This window comes from Rutidosis leptorrhynchoides, chromosome 1 (assembly GCF_046630445.1).
Source record: "Rutidosis leptorrhynchoides isolate AG116_Rl617_1_P2 chromosome 1, CSIRO_AGI_Rlap_v1, whole genome shotgun sequence".
NCBI lineage: Eukaryota > Viridiplantae > Streptophyta > Magnoliopsida > Asterales > Asteraceae > Rutidosis > Rutidosis leptorrhynchoides.
Genome location: NC_092333.1, coordinates 348,619,126 through 348,627,174, shown reverse-complemented (window position 1 = coordinate 348,627,174; position 8,049 = coordinate 348,619,126).

Here is an 8,049-nt window from a genome sequence, read left to right as displayed (position 1 = left end):
ATTTTAGAAAATGGTTTCTAAAATAATATTACTTGATATGTATATATATATATGTATATATATATATATGTATATATATATATATATATATATATATATTATGGAATAATTTATATAAAGAGTATTTAATTATTTATAGGTTAAATAATTAATTATTTTATGTTACATTTTATAAATTGGTTTTATAAAATAATGTATACATAAAAATAATGTGCAAGTATTATAAATTTATTTATAAAAGTTTACTTTTATAAAATTAAAATTTATATCATTGTAAGTGGCATGGGAGAAAGGGATATGCATGCATTTTGGTTGGTTACTTAGAAAGTTACTTCCACTCTCCATGTGCATGTACTTTTTGCCCACTTAAAAGCATACTTGCACATACATTGAATATATCAAGCTACTTGCAAAAACCTCTCTCCTTTTTTCCCCATTTTGGTCGAAATATTTTAGGAAGAAAAGGGTTCCAAAATTTTTTTGCAAGCTCATTTCAAGTGTTAAATTAAATCCTAACCAAGTACAAGGGTGTTGGTGCAAAAGGCTTGTGGGTATTACTCTATTGAGGCTTAAAGTTAGAAGTAGTTATTCCATCATCTTCATCATCATCTTGCTCATTTGAATCAACCCTCAACTAGCTTGAGGAGGTATATTCTCTTAACCCGCTTATAGTTTGTAAGTATATTCCATAACTTGATCATTCTTGGGATTTAACTTTAAATGGTTAAAGTATAACATGCTTCAAAATGGTAATTCATGCTTCCGCTTTGTTTGATTCTTAAAATGATTTTAAGTATTATGAAACTTGTTAAATCCCAACAATGGTATCTAAAGCTGAAGTTGTTGGAATATGCTTCGAGATGTTCTTTTAAACCCACTATATTTGCATTCTATGAACATGCATGAAAGTAGAATGCAAAAATGTTTCGGGTTTGGGTCGGTTATTTTTTTGGCCGAAACTTTGGGGACCCAAAATTAGGTTTTGGTCTTCCATTTTTGGTCATATTTGTTGTATGTTAATGTTCACAATCCTAGCCTTGACCTTGTGGTGGTTGCATGCTTGTTTGATTTAATATTTATTCATTTGGCATGTAATATTATTCATTCATTTGGTTTGTAATAATATTCATTTGGTTATGTAATTTTTTTTATATTTGGTATGTAAAATAGATTAGGTTGTATTTTCATTTTCTAAAAAAAAGGTGTTAGGATATATTTTTTTGTAAAAGATGAAGATACAAGAAGGAAACAAAGGAAGAACACAAGAAGAATGCATTTGGATGCAACATTTATTGGGAGATGTAAAATCTTCTACTTTGTGTTTTGACCCATTGACCGGTGACATTTGTTTTTGGCTAAACAAATGTCCACCAAAAGGCTTGATTGTGAACATATTTTTTGCATGCGTGGTTGTTTTGTATGATAGTGGATTGTGTATTTTGTTACTACAAGTTAATCACACAAGTTAACAACAATCAAAACTATAATTTAATTGGTTAAATTAGAAATTATTATCTACATGCAAAAGTAAAACTTTAATTTAAATTGGTTAAATTAAATGGCTAAAAGGATTTTAATAATTGGTTATTAAAACATAATAAAATGGTTTATTTCAAAGTAATAACATTGGCTTTATTACAAGACATGAAAATCTTTTCATATGTACCACACACTAAATGCATGTTAGCATATGGTATAAAAGTTTTCTTAAACTAGAATTAATGAAAACTTAAAATCCCTTTGATAAACAAGGTAAACAAGTTTAACGCCATCCTCTTGTGTGACACTTAGGCATATTAGGAAACTCATGATGGGATAAAGGTCACCTAACCGTTATGAGCAAACTAATATGATTAAGGTGAATTTCGCATGCTTGTGGGATAAAGGTCACCTAACCATTTGTATGTTAAGTTTACATGTTTACACAAGTAGGACGACTTGATTTGGGAATCATGAACTTAGGGTCAATGAAGCATGAGGAACACATAGGCGTTGATGGGATTAATATGCCATGCAAAAGGATTGCATGATCCCACACCTTAGAAGTTGCAAAGGGATTGCAATTTTCATATAAATGACTACCTAGCTAAATCAAATAACGGGATAAAGATCACCTAACCGGAATTTGGTTTACTGTTGGATTCTAAAATTTAATATATCAATTAGATTTAAAAGGGGTATTGATTATTAAATTAAATTGATACTTAAACAAACTTTGTTAAATTTTGTAGATGGCCGCCAATAACAACAACATTCCAAACGCACCAATCAACTTTAATAACCTATCTTTAAGGTCCTTACTCGAAAAGGAAAAACTCAACCATACGAATTTCATGGATTGGTATCGCAATCTAAGAATTGTCTTCAAGCTTGAGGATAGGGCGTATGTGTTGGAAGACCCCATTCTTGATTAACCCGAGGAGGATGATGTTGAGGGTATGGCATATTGGGAGAAATATTGCGCCAATTTAGTGCAAGTTTCTTGCCTTATGCTTGTGACCATAATCCCCGAACACCAAAAGGACTTCGAGCATCACAGTGCACATGACATGATCACACAATTGAAGGAGATGTTCCTTCAACAAGCTCGTGTCTAGTGCTTTGAAACGGTTCGAGTGCTTCATGCATGTCGAATGGACGACTCCCAATCCATTTCATCTTATGTCCTTAAGATGAAAAGCCTAATTGATCGATTGCACCATCTAAACTGTAACGTGTCTAATGAATTAGCCACGGACCTTATTCTCAACTCCTTGTCAAAAAGGTTTGACACATTCGTGATGAATTACAACATGAATGGTTGGGATAAGAGCATTGACGAATTGCATGCCATGCTTAGGACGGCCGAATCAAGCATGGGTAAAAGGGCTTCACCCGTGCTTATGATCAATCAAGGTGGGTCCAAGAACCATTCCACTTCTAAGCCAAAGGTGGCTAAGAGGAAAGGACCCGCCTACCAAGGCAAGGGTAAGGGAAAGGGGAAGATGGTTACCCCAACCAACAAAAACAAGAAGCAAAAGGTTGCCGGTCAAGTAAACCCCAAGGAAGATCCGTGCTTTGGTTGCAGTGAAATGGGTCACTGGAAACACAGCTGCCCGATCTACCTAAAGGAGTTGAAAGAAAAGAAGGATGCAGGGCAAACCTCAGGTAATGTATATATGGTATATGTTGAGCTTAGTATTACTTCTTCTAATACATGGGTATTAGACACAGGATGTGGAACTTATATTTGCAATTCTTTGCAGGGGTTCAAAAGAAGTAAACAAGATGTGGGAACAACAAGTCTCTTCATGGGAAATGGTGCAAAGGCGCACGTAGAAGCTCAAGGAGACTTTGTTTTGAAGCTACAAAATGGTTTGGAGCTTATTTTAAAAAATGTTTTGTATGCTCCTGATTTGATTCGATACATTATTTCTATTTCCCGTTTAAGACAATGTGGTTTTGAAATTAATTTTATTAATGATGATATCCATGTTTCTTTAGATAATGTGTTCTATTTCAAGGCTTCGCAGTTGAATGGTATTTATGAATTGGTTCATGATGACACATCATACAATAGCTCAATATTCCATGCAAACACCAAGAAACTCAAAATGGATTTGAGTGATTCCTACTTATGGCATTGTCGCCTTGGTCACATAAACAAGAACCGAATGCATACACTTCAAAAGAATGGTCTTTTGAAATCAAGTGAGCTAGACTCATTTGATGTATGTGAATCTTGTTTACAAGGTAAAATGACTAAAGCACCTTTCAAAGGGACCTATGAAAGGGCTAAGGACTTATTGGGATTAATACATTCAGATGTATGTGGACCCTTTAAGCCCATGACTAGGAATGGTGAAAGATATTTCGTTACTTTCATTGATGACTTCACTCATTTCGGATATGTCTATTTATTAAGGCACAAGGACAAAACGTTTGAAGCATTCAAAGAATATCAAAACGAAGTACAAAATCAAATCAATAAGACAATCAAGGTACTTCATATAGATAGAGGAGGTGAGTACCTGAGCGATTCTTTCCATGATCATCTTAAAAGTTGTGGGATTATCTCGCAACTTACTCCTCCTGGAACACCCCAACTTAATGGAGTATCCGAAAGGAGGAACCGAACCCTAATGGATATGGTTCGATCTATGATGGCAAGAAGCTCATTACCTCTATCATTTTGGGGTTATTATCTATGCTCCGCGGCTCGTATTCTAAATATGGCCCCAACCAAGAAAGTGGAATGAACTCCATATGAGATGTGGTTTGGAAAACCTCCTTCTCTATCATACTTGAAAGTATGGGGATGTGAAGCTTATCCTAAACGCTTCATCGCTAATGAGTTGAATGCTCGATCCACGAAGTGTATCTTCATAGGATATCCCAAGGATGATATGGGATACTATTTCTATGATCCAACCGATTGCTCGGAAAGCGGAATTCCTTGAAATCAAGTTCCTAGTGGAAGGTAATAGTGAAAGGAAGATAGATCTTGAAGAGGTTCAAGATCAAGTAGATGATATACAATTGGTTGACACTAGCTCTCAACATGAAAATGTTAAGAAGGATCAAATGGATGATCAAAGTATACAAGACGTTCGTAGATCTGGTAGGATTAGTAATCCTCCTGAGAGATATGGGTTTCTCATAGATGTTTGCTATGTGGTTGATTGGGATGAACCAATAAACTACCAAGATGCTTTATCAAGGATTGATAAAGATAAATGGCAGGAAGCCATAAACGCTGAGATGCAATCCATGTATGACAACTAAGTTTGGAAACTTGTTGTACAACCTACTAGCTCCAGGCTAGTTGATTGTAAATGGCTTTTCAAGAAGAAAACCAACATACATGGAAAATTGGATACATATAAAGCTAGACTTGTAGCAAAAGGTTTCACTCAAACTCAAGGGGTTGACTATGATGAAACTTTTTCGCCTGTGGCAATGCTAAAGTCTATTACGATATTATTTGCCATTACTGCTCATTATGACTATGAAATATGGCAAATGGATGTCAAGACTGTTTTCCAAAATGGATATCTTGAGGAAGATGTCTATATGGTTCAGCCTGAAGGTTTTGTCAATTCGAAATATCCTAACAAAGTATGTAAGTTAAAGAAGTCGATCTACGGATTGAAACAAGCATCTAGAATGTGGAATCATCATTTTAATGAGGAGGCCAAGAAATTTATCTTCATTAAAAATGGTGATGAAGCTTGTGCATACAAGAAAGCTAGTGGGAGCACTATCATGTTCCTTGTACTATATGTGGATGATATATTATTATTTGGAAATGATATTCCGGCATTGCAAGGTGTTAAAACTTGGCTAAGTAGATGCTTCTCTATTAAGGATCTTGGAGAAGCACAATACGTTTTGGGGATTGGGATCTACAGAGATAGATCCAAGAAATTGATAGGTTTGAATCAAAGTGCGTACATTGAAAATGTCTTGAAAAGGTCTTGAAAAGGTTCAAGATGGAGAACTCTAAGAAAGGTTTGGTACCTATTCAAAGAAGAACACTTCTTAGTTCATCTCAGTGCCCCACCACAAAAGATGAACAAGAGAGAATGAAGAATGTCTCGTACATGTCTGCTATTGGGTTAATCATGTATGCAATGATATCACTAGGTCAGATGTGTCATGTGCTCTTAGCTTGACGAGTAGATACCAGAATAACCCTAGAAATAGTGATTGGATTGCGATTAAAAGTATATTGAAATAATTTAGGAGGACTAAGGATATGTTTCTCATATATGGGTCTGGTGAAGAGGAACTCACTGTAAAAGGTTACGTGGATGCGAGTTTCCAAACAGATCGAGATGATTCTCGATCACAATCCGGTTATGTCTTCATGTTAAATGGAGGTGCGGTCTCTTGGAAAAGTTCAAAACAAGATGTTGTTGCATTATCCACTACAGAGTCAGAGTACATTTCCGCCTCATTGGCAGCTTAGGAAGCTGCATGGATGAAGAAATTCATCGACGACTTAGGAGTAGTCCCTTCCATTCAGGACCCTCTTGAGATCTTTTGTGACACTGTGTAAGACCCTGTTTCCTTTTGCTGTTATTTGGGACGCCGTCCAATTTGGGGGACGCCGTCCAATAAAGAAGAGTGGGACGCCGTCCAAGCTTTTGGACACCGTCCAACAGAACTGAAGGGCCAGCTGTGATAATTTGAGTTAATAAGGGTATTTTGGTATTTTCACTTGAGGGTCGGTTTATGTAACGACCCGGAAATTTCCAACCAAATTTAAACTCTAAACTCTATATGGTTCCGACACGATAAGCAAAAACCCTAAAGTTGAGTCTAGAAAGTTTGAAATTTGTTATTAGAATAACTAGTTACCCTTTTGACCATGCCTGACGATTCACGAACAATTGATTTTAACTTTATATGTGCATATATATATATATATATAAATAATATTTTGATATAATAATTGATATATACAAATTGATATAGTATAATATAATATACAAACACATAATATATGTTATTATATAAAAAATATATATATATATATATATATATATAAATTAAATATCTATTTAATGTATGCTAGATGAATATTAAGCATTACATGATTTATATTATGTAGTATTTATATATCAAAATTAATTGCAATTTAAAATATAGTTGTTATATTAGTACTATTATTTATTTATCATTATTGATATTTATAATTAATGATAAAATTAGCAAATATAATATATACACATGAAATTTGATATATTTAGTTATTGATATTGTTATTAATTTTATTACTACTATATTTTTTTCCACTATTATTTATAATATAAAAATGTTAATATTATTAATATTAATACATTTATTAATTATTAGGTAATAGATATAATAGTTAAAATAAATAATCAAATAAATTATATATCAGTAATTTTAAGCAATTACAGATTAGGGTAAACAGATTTTACGCCTAGGATTCCAACAATTATATCAACATCAGGTTTAACAGAATGAGGAAACTTTATAAAAGTGTTTTGTATTTTATCTACCAAGCGAATATTGATGTCGGATTCATTGCACCACAAAAACAGATATAAATCGATTTCTTTGGATGAATTAGCATTCCTCAGTCTCTATATAGCTCCCTGATAAAAACCATTTGAATTAAAAAGACAGAAGGATAACTGGTAAACTTATGAACTAGTCGACTACCCCGTCTTCACTATCTTCCTCTCTCTATATCTCAGTCATCTCATTTTGTTTCCTGTTTTGGCCAGAAATCTAACATAAACATCACCAATTTATTGAGTTACTACTATCGTTACCACTTGCAAATACTCGTTACATATTTCTGTTTCTCTGTTTAATTCGAAGACCAAAACACCACCCATGAAACCACCAAAACAGTCTACACTTTCTGCTACTCGTCACTGTTGCTTCTCGATCAGGCCAAACCCACAATCACCATCGTTATTTTATTCATTTTTTTTTCTTTTCTTTCTACAGCACACAACCGAGACACAAGTAATACGGTTGTATATATATTGTTTTGTTAAACACCTCGATCAACAACTACAATTGCAGATCCCATGTTCTTCTGTATTCCTTCGGTTATATTTTTTTTTTTTGATTTATCCTTTCAAGCCAACACCTAACGAACACTGTTACTACTACTAAACGGGTCAGGTTAACCCTTGAGTGATCGACTTAATTACTGTTACCGTAGTATTATGGTGATGATGGTAATTCGATGAACGAAAGAAGAATAAGAAGAATTAAGATGAGGTTATGATTCAACGAAGAAGATGATGATGATAATGAACTCGATGATGATGAAGGAAAGAGACAACGACGATGATGATGATTTGATATCAAACATTTTTTTTTGTTAATGGGGATGGAGCTGTAAAGTGCCCTGATTAAAATATCCCTTATTATCTATAAAAAAAATGTCGGCTGTAATTTCTTCTTTTAAAAATTCGAGACATCGAAACCCTCATTGGGTTGTAACTTAAAAATACATTAAAACAGATTTTGATATCGGGCCGTGTTTCAATACGGGTTACCTACTTGGGCCGAATAAACCTA